Source organism: Tenrec ecaudatus, chromosome 1, assembly GCF_050624435.1.
Source record: "Tenrec ecaudatus isolate mTenEca1 chromosome 1, mTenEca1.hap1, whole genome shotgun sequence".
In the NCBI taxonomy this organism is placed as follows: Eukaryota; Metazoa; Chordata; class Mammalia; order Afrosoricida; family Tenrecidae; genus Tenrec; species Tenrec ecaudatus.
Window position 1 is genome coordinate 249,844,857 of NC_134530.1, and position 17,216 is coordinate 249,862,072.

General features: G+C 40.5%; 1 protein-coding gene and 1 pseudogene across 1 annotated transcript in view; both read right to left on the reverse strand.

Moving 5' to 3' along the window:
- The window catches only part of PLD5 (phospholipase D family member 5), a 456,985-nt gene that overhangs the window by 427,601 nt on the left and 12,168 nt on the right, over positions 1–17,216 (reverse strand). The gene's annotated exons all lie outside the window — the stretch shown is intronic.
- On the reverse strand, positions 3,156–3,267 carry LOC142437716 (small nucleolar RNA SNORA44; annotated as a pseudogene).

Here is a 17,216-nt window from a genome sequence, read left to right on the forward strand (position 1 = left end):
CAATCTTGTCCAAATCCTTTTAAATTCACATTTTCCCCATTAGTTGGTAATCACCATGATGGAGGATAGCATTTCAATAGTCTATTCCATACTATTTATACATACACATGCATAGATTAACATGCACATACATACACACAAATTACACACATGTAGATCTGAAGATTGTTAAACTATTATAAGGCAAACACATTTAACTCAATAAACACATCAAAGAGTAGTAATAATGTGCAAGGGGGCTTCAAGAAGTTCGTGGAAAATAGGATGAAGACAGTGAAATTTTTCCTGTACGTTCCCAGTACGGTCGTATCTATCGTCTTTATGACTTAAACAAATTTAGGAAAAGCTTATATGTTGATGTGTTGTTTTACCTGGACAATAATATGTTGCTGATTGCCTATTTGGTAAATGAGATTATTGGTAACTCACTCAATATCTCTTTTTCTTGCCAAGTTGTATCACTCAATGATTTTTACGTGATAGATCTTCAGAATATGAGATGATTAGCTGTTTTCATTACTTCCACAAGTAGTTTTAGTATTTAATTTATGCTATCCATTGTGCTATATGTGCTATATGTTGAGAATATAGATAGAAAGAAAACACTTCAGAAGGTGAAGTATGAGCCTGTAGTGAGATTATCAATGATATGCATTGATAATAATTATTTGTATATTTTCCTATGTTCTCAATGACTTTGGCACTTGTTCTGATCCAATGACAGCTTTTTAAAAACTACACATTGTCCTAGAAATGATGTTTCAAGTTTTACATAATAAAATTTCTGCTTCAATGTTTCCCATTATTCATTTAAATTTAAAGATTCCAAAGTCAAAACTATTCTTTCAGAATAAAATTTGTTACTATTTTTTTAAAGACAGAATTTTTCTATAAATTATTTAAAGCCCTGCATATTATATCTGAACTATTCAGTTACTTAAATAAATTAACTTATTGTACTGTTTTACAAGGAAATTTTCCAGAGAGCCTATTGTTTTATTTTACTCTCAACTTTTCCTAGACTTATTTCCAAGTTTTACGTAATCTTATTCTTTCTCCTAGAATTCTGCCTTTGGGGTTTTATAAGTCTTCACCTTGTGACACGACACTGCTATTACTGACTTCAAACATTTGCTCATTCGCACTTAACCCTGGTTCCAATCAAAGAACAATGGGTTGTTCTTACAACATGGCCCTGGCACTCCCCCTTAGGAAGGCAGCACAGAAGATTGGGTGCCACAGCAAAGTGTGGTGAAGAAAGGAGAGGATGCGTGGCTATTCCATAGAATAGCGTCTGGGGTTTTAAAGGCTTGTTTCCAAACCAGCAGCCATGTGAGTGCGATGTCAGCTAAGTGCACATGGAAGAACATCAGCATCTGTGACCCAAGGATTGTCAAATATATAATCCAGAGCCGAAGGCGGGGTTGGTATCAGAGCTTAAATGATAAGATCCTGGTTTGCAGAAAGCTATGCATGACAGTGGAAATCCAAAATATATTTTTATAAGACCTACACAGGATACAAGTCTCCAGTGATTTCCCTCTAACCATAGTTCAGCGATGGGAATAAACAGGTTACCAAACAGAGTACTGGGGAGATGACTAGTGTAGGCCAAAATGATAAACCTGACTTGAACGGTGAAAACCTTGTCACTTGCTCTCCCCTTGGGAGATCACTCTGCACTAGATCTGGTTTTCAATATTTTCTCTGTGTTGTTTTCATACTGGGGTTTATTGCTCAAGTGTTTTGTTATTGTGGGTAGCCTTCTTGAATCTTTGTTATGTGTTTGTCTGTTTCTGAGTATATGAAACCCAGGACTGATGAACCCAGAGAGAAAAGAATTGGAATAAGGGTTTCGGGGGGTTATGGTGGGAGAGGTGGGGCGGGGGCTGATGTCAAAGAGCTCAAGAAGGAAGAAATTGTTTGAAACTGATTGTGGTAGCAATTGCACACTACCGCTTGATGGGATTGAACTGTGGAGTGATATGCTGTTTGGATTAGCTACTAATAAAACGGTTGGGTAAAACAAAAGGAAACTATGGATGGGTGGAGTTAAACAATGTCTTGATTAAAGTGATTTGGAGTTTTTATGTACTATCATCTGAAGCATTCTGATTACCAAGTACTTCTATTTTAATTTTCCTTTTCAAAGTATTTATTTAAATCCTTATTACACAATTTAATTATTTAGTGAAGGGCTCCGCATTTCAGTACTAAATGCATATACATGTACTGTGTTTACTGATACCTTTTCATTTAATGAGCTTCATATTGATAATTCAAATATTTAATGTGAGCAATAGAGTTCCCTTCAATGGATTAATGGCAGTGACTGAGTAACACAGGTTCTTTAGAGTTTACACTTTTTGTATTGCTTTGTGCTATACTAAAATCGTTCTCCATTTAAATAAATTTGATGTCCTCCTTCATAAAAAAAGAATAAAAATTACTTCAGGCAAGGGAATGCTTCCGTTAGTGTTACTCGGGCCTCATCTCCATGAAACGGTTGGAGCGCTTTTCTGTGAGCATTCTGGAACTCGGCCTATTTGCTCAACCTGCCAAAGTCCGCCGGGTTGTCGTTACCCTCATTCTTATACTCCGCAATTATCACATTTTAACGGACTTTTCCTCTCGGAAACTCTAGATTTGAAATTCACAACCCATTGCTTTGCTAGGCATTAACATTTTTATCTGTGTGAGGAACAGATCAAGCGCAACTTGTCTATTTATCTACCCTCTTCAAATTATACTGATGCTCAGTCTTCTAAATAGCATCCTATCAGTTTCTACCGCCAATAAACATAGCTTATACGAATCTAGCTATCACACTCCCAAAGTGTCTACATCTCCTCCCCAAGCCACTGATTTGAATTCATGTTTGTAGAAGAGGGTTTCAAGCGTTTATAGAAAAATTACATTTTCTTTTTCCTCCCCACAAATCTTTTTATTTATTAAGCCAGGTACATTTTCAAAAATTTCTGCTGCATACAAAACAGCCTGCTTGGAGTTCTTCCTTCCCATAGTGCTTCAATGCTGCATACTCTAGATCTTTTGTGCTCCGCCACATTTCAAGGCTCTTTTATAGCTAGATCTACATGGAAGCTGATGGAAAACTGGACTTGGGTCGGAGGCTTCCTTGTCCAGATCCTGGAGAATGTTCAAGGAAAGGCGAGCGGCAGCTGCAGATGCTTCACTGACCTGAGCTGTCAAAGTCTCTCCAAGTTGCTCTTGTACGCAGTTGGAGTAAATTTTCTTTTAATTTCTCCTGAACTTTTTGGAGCCACCGCAGACAGCAATCTCATGTATCAGTGAATTTGCAAAGACATCTTTATATTTGCTTGATTTTAGACTTATGACACAAAGAAAAAAATCTGACATTCTGTACTTCTAGCTGAGGATTACTAGAAAATGAAGTTAGAAATACTTAAACTATTTTATCTTAGAATACTTCACTATTATCATTAAAATTCTAAAAAACAAACAATTTTTTAAAATTTTATTCAGAATTTCTTATTTGGTCAGTTATCGCTACTGCTGTAGGCACCTTTGCTTCTTATCTCACACTAGCGTGTTCTTGAAACAATGGGGAAGAGCAAAGTGTGGATTTCTCAAGGAAAAAGAATATTTGTGAAAGTCCTCAGGGTAAAAGTGCTGGCCCTACCCTTTTCCTGAAGTTCAATTCTGTCACAGTTGTCCTCGTTTGATTTTCCACAAACATCTAAGTGTTAACTAGAAGGATGTGAGCACAGGAACACAATTCAGGCAGGATCCTGCCTAAGAGTCAGAGACAATTTCCAGCTTGTGGAACCCGCATGCCCCAAACAAATGTGACACTTCACATGGAGGATTAGTAGGAGTAAGTAAAGCAAGAGTGGGTCCTGTACGTACGTATAACCAGCCAGCTAGGGTCACATGGAGACTATGGTAAGGGGAAAGTAGAGGCCTGTCTAAAGGGCAGATCCGGAAGCCCAAGATTGGGCCTCTTCTCGCCCACACATTCTTTCTGGGGAACCCAGCACAGGGTAGGTGTCGTTACTGATTCACAGCCTTCAGGTGACGGCAGGGAGCAAGCTACTTCCCAGCGTGCTAGGCAGGAGAGCATCTCCACACAAGCAGACTCATGGAATTATGCTCAAGTAGGAGGGGACCCATACTGTGAAGTCTTCAAAATATACCTCATGCACCTTCCTTCCTAGCATTCATGAACACAAAAATCAATATCCCCCAGGATGTCCGCGCTCCTTAATAGTTAAGCTAAGCCAAAAGGAAACAAGCAATAAATTATTTTCCAATTAAAAATGGGGTCCTCAGGAAGGAACCCAAACATCTACAAATACCCCCTTTAAATGCCTGGTCATCTCCAGTAACTCCATTTGCCTTTGGGGCTGTCCCCCTCCTGCTTCTCTCTATCAGGACTCTAAGGCTGGAGGTTTTCCTGGACTTTTCTTCCTTCTCAAGGTGAACTTGGCCCAAAAGATACCCACATATACTTTTGATGAGTTTTCAGGTACACCTTCTGCCCAGTATCCTGCAGATACTTTCTGCCCAGTATCCTGCTCGCAGGTACCCTTCGTGTGTGACAGCCCAGTTTCAATGCTCTGCAGCTCTACGGTGACTGCCTGTCCCACAGTGTCAGAAGACAACTCCCCTGCTTTCAGCAGCTGGTTCATCCCAGTCTGCTTGCACACATTTCTGATGAATGGTACCGTCATCTCTCTAGCGTCAAGTCACTTCCTATCATCCAGTCACTTCATCATGGAGTATTCGTGAGTCCCACATCACTACATTTCTGACCAGCAGGCCAGTCCCCACACCAGGCTAAATATAACCCAAACTGGCTGTTATTTCAAGATGCTTGGATACATACCACCTCCAACCCCAGTCAAGATTTGCTCTATATTCCACATTAAACAAAAACCACCCCAAACTCAGTTTTATCTAGTAACTGAGGAAAAATATCACTTCAGCATCACTAATTGTTCTTACAGAACAATCTCGGTTTGTCTCACGGTCTATTTTCCTTTCTATAAGCCTTCCTTTTTACAGACCGTTCTAAAATCAGTCAACACAAGCATACTTTCACTACCATGGGGTCCATTCTGTTTCACAAAGACCCTACCGGACAGAGTCAAACTGCTTCTGGATTCCCAAGATTCTAAATCAGTACAAGAGAAAAAAAGCCTCCTCTTTCTCCTGCAGAGTGGCCAGTGAGTTTGAACTCCTGACCTTGAGGTCAACTGGTAAGCCACTATGCAACCAGTGCTCAACCACAAGCTTCTTTAATACTTTCTGCACCATGAGTAAATGAATATGCTTTTCCCTTTCTCAGGTCTTCGCTTTTGTCTCATGTTAACTCCTCCTGAGCTGTTTGACTTCATATTCGCCAACTTTGACGTGGTAAGGCAGTTCTGGATTGAAGGGCCTCCTCGTGTCCAAGGCTCTTGCCATCCTGCTTCCTTCTTCTCTGATTGCCCTCGAACACGCTGGGGTTCTAAGCCACTTTACTCTCCCTCACAACTCCAGCAGTTGGCCCTCTTGTCAGAGGGAGCCTCTATGGTCACTCAGGTGACCATGTGAGCCTGAAACATGTCACTTAACCATGCCAAGCAAAGTTTCCTTAACTGAACCTGAGGCCTAGTAAAAAATTCTACTAACAAGATCTTGGCTCTTAAGTCTAGAATCAAGCAACAAATCTCCAATTCCAACCTAATCTATCTTCACCCAGGCCTTCCTATGAATGTAGCAGGGGTTCCATACATTTTTAAAAACTGTATCTGACACTAACAGGTGGAACCTGTGTAATATATTGACTGACACCACTCCTGAAGCAATGAGGCCACTGACACCTGACACCCTCTCTCCTGGCCCAGGCCGAGAAGGAACAAAAGGGCTAGACTGAGGATCTGGAGAGCGAACAAGTTCATGAATGAAAACAGCAGGGACGATGCAGTTGTAAGAAATGCTCACAGGCAAGTGGAAGCAAAGGCATAAGAACCATTCTAAAGTTAGGGGGGATATTTTTTCAATATTATTGAATATTATTTTATTTCAGAATCTCTTTAACAATAACTTTGTTATAGATCTAGTAATGTTTAAAGAAAGATGCTGAATGGAAAGGTGAGTGAAGAAGAAAACATATTTCAAACGGGCACGTTAATTAGAGAGGAGGTTTGGAAGACAGGATTAGATAAGATCTATGATTATCACTGGTCAAAAACCAAGCACAGGTATATATAAAATCTATCAAGGGTTCACAAGGGCGGGAGGGGTAGGGAGGGAGGGAAAAAGATAAGCTGATACCAAGAACTCAAGTAGAAAGATAATGTTTTGAAAATGATGAGGGCAACATATGTATAAGTTTGCTTATTAAAATTTATTTATGGATTGTTATAATATCTGTAAGCACCCCTAATAAAATGATTTTAAAAACATACAAACACAAAAACCCACTAAGCACTGCTTCCTCTAGGCTAACCCTACTTGAGACATAGAGAGTGTCATAGAGAACTTGCTTTAAATGGCCAATGCTTTCCTTAGTCACTAAACTCACGAAACTGTTAGAGACGATCAAATGCCTCATAACTCATTTAAAAGCAAGCGTTGGTGAAGAATGCCTACTGTACCAAAGACTGACTGAGAATGAACCAAGGACAGCCTTAGTAATCTTTGGAATTAAGAATGGGGAGATTTCATTCACACGCTTTAGATATGTTATCAGAAGAGACCATTCCCCAGAGCAGGATATCATGCTTGGTAAAGGGGAGGGTCAACCAAGAGAAGGAAGAGCCTCAGGCAATGGGTTAACACCTGGCTGAAATAAGGGCTCAAACGTAGCACTGATCCGAGGATGGCACAAGACCAGGCAGTGTTCTGTTGTACACAAGTTGCTACGACGCAAAACTGCCGTGACAACACCCAAAACCAACAACGGTAACTTAATACAGTATTATAAATTGTAGATAAAATAACATGATGTCTGGACTTTTTATAATCTCCCAAACTTTAATTATAAGTCATAATTAAGCATATACAGCCAGAACCAAAAGCCACTGGCAGTCCATTCCAGCTTACAGTGGCCCTATGGGACAGGGCAGAACTCCTCACCAGATCTCTAAAACTAACTCCTTATGGACGTTGACTGCCGCATCTTTCTCCCAGAGGGTGGCTGGTGGGTTTGAAATGAGGATCTTTTGGTTATCAATCACAGTAGCCACTGTGCCATCAGGGATTCTTAGTAACTCATTAGTTTTGGGTATAAAATTAGTATAAATATAGCAAAGAATGCAATACATTCAAGTAATTACTTCTTGGTTTTGCAATTATCACAAGCAGGAAAAGTAGTTTTTGATGTCTTTGCTGTACTGCCAGAACCATTTCTAAATGATCATAAGATCCCTACCAAAACCCAGATCAGTGCCATAAAGTGAACCTCAACACACAGTAAGTCTATAGAATAGAACTGCCAATAGGGTACTCTTTATGGAACAAAGACTATCAGAGAATAATTGATTCATTCAAATGACAGTGTTAGTAAAAATATATACATATTAAAGTACCATGGGCTGACAGAAAAGTAAACAAACCCATCTTGAAAAAAAAGTACAGCCAGAATTCCTTGGAATCAAGGATGTTGAAACTTTTTCTTCTGCACTTTGGTCATGTTTTCTGGAGAGACCAGTTCTGGAAAAAGGACATCATGCTTCATAAAGTAGACAGTCAGTGAAAAAGCAAGACCCTCGATGAGATGAATCAAGACAGTGCCTGCCTACTTAATACTCATCCTCATGAAGTGATACCCGAATACTGAGTGCTACAGCACAGTGTGGTGAAGGCACTAGATGATGCCCAGCTATGAGAAAGAATAGCATCTGGGGTCTAAAACTCATGTCTTCAAACAGGCAGCCATCTATGTGACGTGTCAACTAAGTTCACATGGAAGAAGCACACCTGCTTGTTTGATCCAATGACTGTAAGTCATATAATCCAAACTGAAGGGGGGAACTGTATCAGAGATTCAATTGCGAACACCTCGTTTGCCAAAGGCTATGGATGACGGTGGGAGCCCAGTCCATTTACAGGGCCCACACATAAAGTAACCGCTAGTGAATTCCCTGACCATCGTCAAAGGGACATGAACAGCCTTGTGCTCAGAGAGTATGATAGAGATGATTAGAGTAGAGACAGATCGGTTAAAATGTAATATTTTATTTAATACCTGCTTTGACCTATTTAAAAATTGTTTCATTAAAATAAAACAAAAGGTAAGGGGAAATACATGTGGATTCAGCCTCCAGTGAACCCCACTGAGCACAGAGGAGGGATCTGAAGAGCCTCACTATGCTGCAGAATGCAAAGGGAAGTGGATTATGGCAGATGGAGTCAGGTTAAAATTTAACACCTTATCATTTGATCTCCCTCATGACCCAATTTAAAGTTATTCTAATTTTTAATATTTTCTGCTTTCTTTTCTATTGTGTTTTTCTCTATTTCACTTTATTACTGTTGTTAGTTTTGTGTTTCTTTGTCTTTATTTTTGTGTTTTTGGTGTATGAAATTCAAGATGGGGGAATATAGAGATAGGAGAGTAACTACAGTAGTGGGTTCTTGGGGGAGGTTGCGGAAAATAGGGCATTAAAACAATCAGCACAAGAAAAAAATGTTATAAATTTATTGTGGTAATAATAATTGAACAACTCTTCTAGATATGATTGAACTACTGAATTGTATGCTATGTAGATTCTGTGCCAAGAAACTGTTAAAAAAGAGAAAGAGAGAGTGGATGAACCAATGGGCTCAAATAGGTCATGTTTCCTCCTGTTGTACAGAGTTGTCCTGACTCAACATCACCTAACAATAACCACCACCTTTATGGGAGCAAATTGTCATACATTTCTCCCATGAAACAATGGCCAAGCGTTTGGTTAGCAGCCAAGAACTTAACCTCTGAGCCACCAAGTCTCCTAATACCACTGGGCTGTATGTACTTCAATCAGAACAATTTGGCAGTGAAAAAAATTATTAAAAAATAAGATTAATTCTCCTTTAAATTATATAAGGGAGAGAAAGGTGGGGAGTGGGGGGGAGCTGTTCTGCTCTTGAAGCTGGAGGGAGCTTTGAAGAAAATAATTCTCCATAAAATTACTGTTGAAAAAGCCAGTTCAACCTCAGTAGGCACAGATTGACACCCCTTCTGATAATTTTTTTAAATGGAGGGTTTTCTATTTAATGTCACATAAGGTAAGGATTTAATAGCTTCTCCTGCAGTCTTATCAAGCGTCACTTCAATATGTTCCTACTGGCAGGTGTTTTTTTTTTTTTAAGTATTTCTGAATATAGCCACTTTCTTTTCACTTCATCTGACTTTGGAGATTGTTTCTAAAGAGAAGTAAAATGGTGATTTAAGTAAGACCAATATTGTCCCCGACAATACAGTAAAATCCCTACACACACAATGCATGCACCAAAATAATGTAGAACAGTTTGAGGGATAACCAAATAATCACAGAATAGTAAAAAAGATCTTAAAACATAGTGCATCGATTTATACTCCCTCAATACCTACTCTCTTAAAGACCCACTGGCCACATGACTTCTCAAAATAAAGGTGGCATAGGTCAGCTACAACCCAGTTTTGGAAAATGAGATGTGCAGGAAATCCATGATGCAATTTCTAGGATGTACACTGAAAGAAAAGAGGATGTGGCTTCTCTCCCTTCCTTGCTCCTGCATTAGGAAAAGCGGACGTGAGGGTGGATGCGCCACTTTGGAACATAAGAATGACGACTAGACCGCAGGGAACCGGAGCAGAATGCCGGAAGAAGTTTGGGTCCTGAGAGACTTGTGGTTCTGTCAGAGAAAGGCCAGCCATTTGCTAACAGACAGGTTTACTGTCTCAGAAATTCTATGGAGCACTTACACATTTTTTCACTTACCCTTGTATCCTAAAAATTAAGCGCCTAATATGAATCGAAGTCTAAAAACTCAGAGCCATAACACAAACAGATATGTGTATGGCTATGTCCCTTCCAGAGTCACAACAACAAATTGAAGGAACCAATCTTACGTGCCCATGAAGAATGAGTGAGCAAACTATGGCATATACCCATGATGGAATAGAATAAAATGCCAAGAATGACTGCTAATCTAGTAACATGGGGGAACCTAGAGGCTATTATGCAAATGATAAAAGTAAAAATTACTTCAGAAAAACTCAAGAAAAGGCTCACACACAACAAAAATTGGTTGGGATGGGAGGCTAAGCAAGAGTACATCACTAACTAGCGGGTAGGCACAATGAGCTGGGTTTAGGGTCAGGCAATAAATAAGGGGGCGTCAGCACAAAATGACACCGGGAAGAACACAAAAGTCAAAGGAAACAAGGTAAATACTATTACATACACAACCCTGTTCCAAGGAGTACTATCATCATTCTCATAAGGCATGAGTGAATGAATAGGCACTTAATCTAAACTGGTGGGATGGCGATGGGAACTCTACCCGTGAGTATACATACAGATTTGACATAACTTATTTCTACATGTGTATTTGTACATGTTACAAATATATCCATGAAGATAGTAGAGTATGTAGTGAGCAAAATTATGAAAACTTCTTAAGACATACTCATACACCTTGAGGGAATGAGTAATGGGCCTGGGAGCTCAGGGAACATCAAGGTCAATTGATACAGCACAGTTCCCAAAGACGGCTCTACATCTTACTTTGCTAAACAGTGACTGGTGTCTTAAAAATTTGCAAGTGGCCATCTAAGGGGAACAATTGGTCTCAGCCCATTTGAAGCAGAGAAGGAATGAATAAAATCAAATACGCACGGAAACAATTAGCCCAAACACCTAATGCATCAAGCGAACCGCAGCCTCCATGATCTTGAAACAACATGGTGCCCAGTCACCAACTGCTGACCACTCTGACGGGGATCAAAATAGAAAGTGCGAGCGTGGAAGGAAAATATGGAACAAAACTCAAACACGTAAAAAAGATCAAGCTGCCTGGTTTAGTAAAGACTGAGGGACTCTCTAAGACTATGGTCCTGAGATATCCTTTAGGCCTGGAACTGGATTCACCACTGCTGCTCACCCTTCAGTCAAACAACAAGCCTGTCCTCTTTGGAGCAGTCAACTATGAGATCAACAGGGAAGTATTTGCCCAGGGATAAATCTCAAAGGGCAGAGGGCAGATGGAAGATGTAGAAAAACAGGTAGAAACTAGGAAGAGCGCTGATACACTGTAAGAATTTCAAATGTCATGAGACAAGATGTATGAATTGTTTAATGGAAAACCAATGTGGTTCTGCCACCTTTTGCCCAAATGACAACAGAACATTAAACAATAAATAAAATAACTTCCTTACAGAAAAACTCCATCTCAAAGTTAACATGTTTAATTTATATTACCAGGTTAATACTACAAAATATGATTACAATTTGTGCTCCCCTACCTAATAGGGCTCACTTCTCTGCAGCCACAGCAGCATGTGGTACTATCCGTTTGGTGGTATCAGTAGAATATTCAACAATAGAAGGATTCATTGATCATTTAACTTGCACCTATGTGGTTGCTTAGTGAAGAGAGCCATTTTCATGTGCCTCATTATCTGGGAAGGAGCCCTGGTGGAGCTGAGTTAAACTTTGAGCTTCTAACCAAAAGTTTGGTGGTTCAAACCCAGTAGTTGCAAGGTGGAGAATGACTAGGCAGTATGCTTCAGTAAAGATGTACAACCTTAAAAAAGAGCAGTTCTACTCTGTCCTATATGGGTCCCGATGAGTCAGAATCCACTAGTTGGCGGTAAGTTTTGATGGTGAATGATCTGAGTGAAGCTATGTAGGGGGAACGTTTGGGCACTTGGTATGATTAAGTGGTGTCCTCCAATAAAATGGGTTGTACGAACCTGTGCAGGTGACCTTCGTTGGAAAAGTGGGGTCTTTCCGGGAAGATGTTATCCGTGAAGTTCACAAGGTCATAGTAGAATAGGATGGCTGTTGCTCCAGTGTGACTAGTATTTTGTCAGAGGACAGACCGGGAGAGAGAAAGGCACACACTGGAGCAAGGCTCTACGACGTGCAGATAACACCTACGCGCTCTACAGGAACACCAAAGGTTACTAGAGGCCACAAGGAGCCAAAAAGAGAACATGGAGCAGTTTCTCTCTCAGAACACCAGAAGAAATCAACAGAGCCAATATCTTGATTTGCACACCTAGCTTCCAGAGCAGTGAGACAAGAAACTTCTCTTCCTTAAAATCACTTGCTTTGTGATGCTTTGTTAAGACATCTTTATGAAACTCAGAAAGATATCTGCTTCCTTTCTGCGTTTCTGATAAACTGCATAGTAGCTTCATGAGAAGCAGAAACAATTTAACTAAGTAGATTTGGTGTTATATCAAATTAGGAAGCAAAATCTAGTGGCAATCAATAGTTAATGCTGATAGTGTAGCCTTTATCTCCTTATCCATCTGCCTGTGTATCTATCTGTGTCTGTCTAGGTACCTATATCTATCAATCTACCTAATTTACCCATTGTTTTGCTTATCTGTTTTAGTGTGACTGGAATTGATTTGAGAAATAGATAGGTATTACTAATACTTAACCATTGATTGTTTTAAGGAAATGCTCCATTGTCTATAGTTGTGAAATAAACTACCTCAAAATTCAGTGACAGAAAGCAAGCAACATTTAACTATGCCGATGATGCTGTGAGTCAGGATTTGGAGAATGGCGCAACCGTATAGCTGGTCTGTGTGAGTGGGTTTAGGATCTCACCTGGAAAGTATGAAATGGCTAAGGGTAACTTGAAAACTGCAACCCTCTGGAGACTTCTTCGCTCACATGTCTCCCACGTTGGTTGTAATGACATGAAGACTGGACTCAGAGTAGCCAACTCAAGTTCTGAAGGGTGGTCTCTCTAAGTAGCCCGGGCTTCCTTACAGATGGCTTTAGGGTGTTCTTACTCTCACGAGGGACTCAAAAGGCCAAGAAGCTGCATGATCATTTATGAACACGGCTTAACTTTTGCCATGCTTGCCCAGATTCAAGGGAGAGTGATAAAAAATATGGGGTCATGTCTGAAGGGTTAAAACTTTTAAATTTTTCTATGTTAAAAAGTGAAATTAATCCATTTGGACTATTTCTCGAGGTAAGCCCAGTTTTTGGGAAAGTTCCGTGTTTGATGAATCCGTTAAGTATTTGTGCCTAAAGCAACTGCCTACCATTGGGAAAGGCACACTATCCACATAGGCAAGTATAAAATTCCTGTCATCAAGATACTCACAATCTACCTTTGCAAACGTAGAACAGAATGAACTAAGTTACAGATTCCAGGAGCCTGGGCTATCTAAACGTGAGGCAGCAAATTGAGCTGTGTCAATAATTAGACGGTGTGTTGTTGTTGTCATTGTTGTTGTTAGGTGCTGTTAGGCAGACTAGCGCAGGGATGGGAATGTCCATTAACGCGTGCCCAGAGAGCCAAGCATGGGAACAAGGAGTGGCGCACTGCACATGCTCACAGGCTCACACTTCCCAGGGTGGGCATGGGTAGGCGCTAAATCTGGATTGGCCCACCTGGGCCAGGTGAATTCAATTCAGCCAATGGGGTCGATCAGAGGTCGTCCACCACGCATCCCCGTGGAATCCTTGAAAAGGCAGGAGCCCAGAGTCGAGACACACTTTTGTCTGCATGATGCTGAGCAGCTGCCACCAGGCTGCATGGTCAGGAGCCCTATGGGTGCCGTGTAAACCTGAAACTTCTAACTCTCATAAAACTCACTTGGATCAAGAACCAGGCTTCGGCGTGAATTCTTTCTCGCGCGGGGTCAAGGACCGAGGTACAACTCTATCTCCAGAGCGATCTAACAGTGCCATCGAGTCAGTTCGAACGCATAGGGATCCTCTGTACAACAGAACAAATCACCCGGTCCTGTGTCATCCTCACCATTGTGATTACACCGAAGCCCACGGTGGCAGCCACCGCGTCAACCCAGCCTGTTGAGAGTCTTCCTCTTTTTCGCTGCCCCTCTATTTTTACCAAGCATGATAGTTCAGATCAGTGGTTCTCAATCTTCCTCATTCCGCGACCCTTTAATACAGCTCCTCATGGTGTGGTGACTCCCCAACCATAATATTTCATTGCTACTCCAGAACTGTAATTTTGCTACTGCTGTGAATTGGCCAACTCCTGTGAAAGGGTCGTTTGACCCCCAAAGGGGTCGCAACCCACAGGTGGATAACTGCTGGTTTAGATAAAAGATAATATATGATGCTACAGGGTGGTCATCTAGCGGGACTTCATTCAAGTGAGGGTGATTAGAAAATCTTTATCAGGGAGGCCATGCTTAGGATGACTGGATGTGGGATTTTGCAGGATGAAGTGAAGGAAAGATGACACCAAGGGGAAGTCAGGGTCACATATCACTTACAGTGTTACCAATAATACCTTTTGAAAAATTCAACTGACTTCTTTATAACCCAAGTAAAAGAATCTGTATCAGTACTATGTGAGATAGTTCATAGGGAAAAAATTCATTATCTTTTAGTTCCATGTTTCCATGAAAATGTTGAAGTACCCCCCTTCAAACATGAAAACTAGTTTTTCCATAAATAAAAGCAAATGGGAAGAACAATACAATGTTATTTAATCCTAGTGAAATAATTTTTGTTGGCCAATATTCTGAGTCTGAGACACTCACTGGTTAGCTCACTAGCACTGATTCCTAGATCTCTCTCAATCTCACTCTTGCAGAGATCAACGGTAGACACTGGTTAAAGGCTCGCTAACACCAAACTGAGATTTCCATTCAACTAAATCAGCAGGATTGAAAAAAGAACTGAAAAGGGACTCACTTAACTACATGTTCCCAAATTACGCCTTTCCATATCTGGTCTTCCTGAATTATCTCACTTACCACGAATGCTCTCCGGGCTCCCTGAGCAGAGGAAACAAAATAACAAGCAGGACCAACTGGATAATATCTTGATCACCTCAACCTTATTTTTCTCTGTGCCACGTCAGAACTAATTTTCATTATAATAAAGCCTACAAACTTTGATGTACCTATGAGTTTAAAATCCTCCCCTGCCCTCACCTCTGACATGTTTACAATTGTGTTCTTTAGGGCAGACATTTTTGTGGTTTATAAACTTCATGTTTTATTGCCACACCATTTTAAATTCCTGCCAATAGTAATAAAGAAGAGGAATTAAAATGCAAACATTTACATTTGCCTTGGGACCAAGTGCTTCTTGTTAGAATTCATAGATACAGTTGGAGGTATAAAACAAGGAGAGAGTCAAATAGAACTTCCTTTCAGCTTTGGAAGGCATTGGGAGGAGCATAGGGGGATTAAAAGGTTTATATTCTTAATTCTTATTCGTTCAATCTAAAATTAAGATCTTGAAATGAGTACACATGGAATGAGGGGTGGTGTCATCTTGCTAATCGCACTCTCGTCATTTCAGATATCACCTATACAGTGAAGACATTTATACCTGCAATCCACAGGCCTCCTTAGGTTTCAGACACACATCTCACTCCCCATTGGACATCTTCATCTTGATGTCCCACAGTAATTTGACACTGAACACATTCAAAGTACAGTTCGCTAGCTTTCCCTTCATACTGCAGTCATGCGCCCACATTCACAATGCCCATAGCCGCCATCTAGGAAATGACCTGAAGGAGGATACTGTGCATCACCCCGAAGGCTCCTCTTGATTAGGGTCCATAGTTAATCAATAACTGTCATATTGATTAAAAGGTGCACACTTTGCACCATTTAAGGAGTCCTTGTAGCGGACGCTCAATAAACTCAAAGCCAAACTCACTGTCATTGAGCTGATTCCAACTCTCACTGCCCCTATAGGACAGAGAAGGAGATTTGATGGGAGCAGAAGGTCCCGTCGTCCTCTTGCAGAGCAGCGAGGGGTTTCAAACTGCTGCCATGTGGTTAACAGCCCATGTCATAGCCCACTATGCCACCAGGGCTCCAACAACTTTTAATGCTCCTGCTCATCCAGAATGTTAACGTATTATTACGTAATTTATACTGATGAACAGTTACCAAGAGATCTCATTTTCAACCGGAGTATATAGCAAATCATCCAGCAAAGGTAAATATAATACGATCTTTTTTGAAGTGCTTATTTAAGAGATATCTCAGGAAACTAATAGCCACTTAAATCCTGTAAGTGTGTGTGTATTCTCCTGTACACATGTGTGTATATAAGGGGGTACTAAAAAAAACAGAATAAAGCTCCACTGCATGGCTCTTTCATAGTACATATATTTTTTTCTGCTGGGTAAGCATCCAGCAACTCTCTCTGATTTAGTGCACCCAGTGGTGTATCCTGGCAGGGTCCTCTCTGATCATAGTGAATTTTTCATAAAAGCAGTTTCGTTCGAACTTTGTTTTTTGTGATGGCCGATTTAAGAGAACAGCGTGCGGCTATGAAATTTGTTTCCTGCTGGGAAAAATGCCGCAGAAACTGTTGTGACAGCGCTATGGGAAAAAATTCAAGTGTATGAGTGGTTTTCTCATTTTAAAACAGGTGAAATGTCAACTGATGACAAACCTAATTCTGGACGTCCTCAACTTCTCGAGTGAACGAAAATGTCGACAAAATTCATGCACTTGTATTCGAAGACTGACAACAGACTAATGAAGAGATAGGAAAGTTATCTGGACTAAAGGAATTTTAATGGAAGATTTGGGAATGAGAAGGTTTACTGCGAAATTTGTGCCTTGGGTTCTAAATGGCCAGGAAAAAGAACGTTGAAGTTTGTCAAGTGAAATCAACGATCAAGACGATTCTCATTTGCTTTTTGATGTGAGAGGGATAGTGCATTTGGGGTTCATTCCACCAGGTCAGACTGTTAATCTAGCTTTCTATTTAGAGGTTCTGAAAAGATTATGTAACAATGTGTGACAAAAAAGGCCTGATTTGTGGCAGACCAGGGCATGGTTTTGCCACCATGACAAGGCACCTGCTCAAGCAGACATCGCAGTGTCCCAGTATTTGGTAAAAAAACAACAAACAAACCCACGCCTCTCTTGCCCTACGCACCTTTCTCATCTGATCTCGCTCCATGTGACTTCTTTTTGTTTCCAAGAATGAAGAGGGGCATGAAAAGACATCAAATTGACTACATAGAAGAAGTGAAGAAAAAAATGAGGGAGGTGCTGTCAGCCATCTAAACCAGTGGTT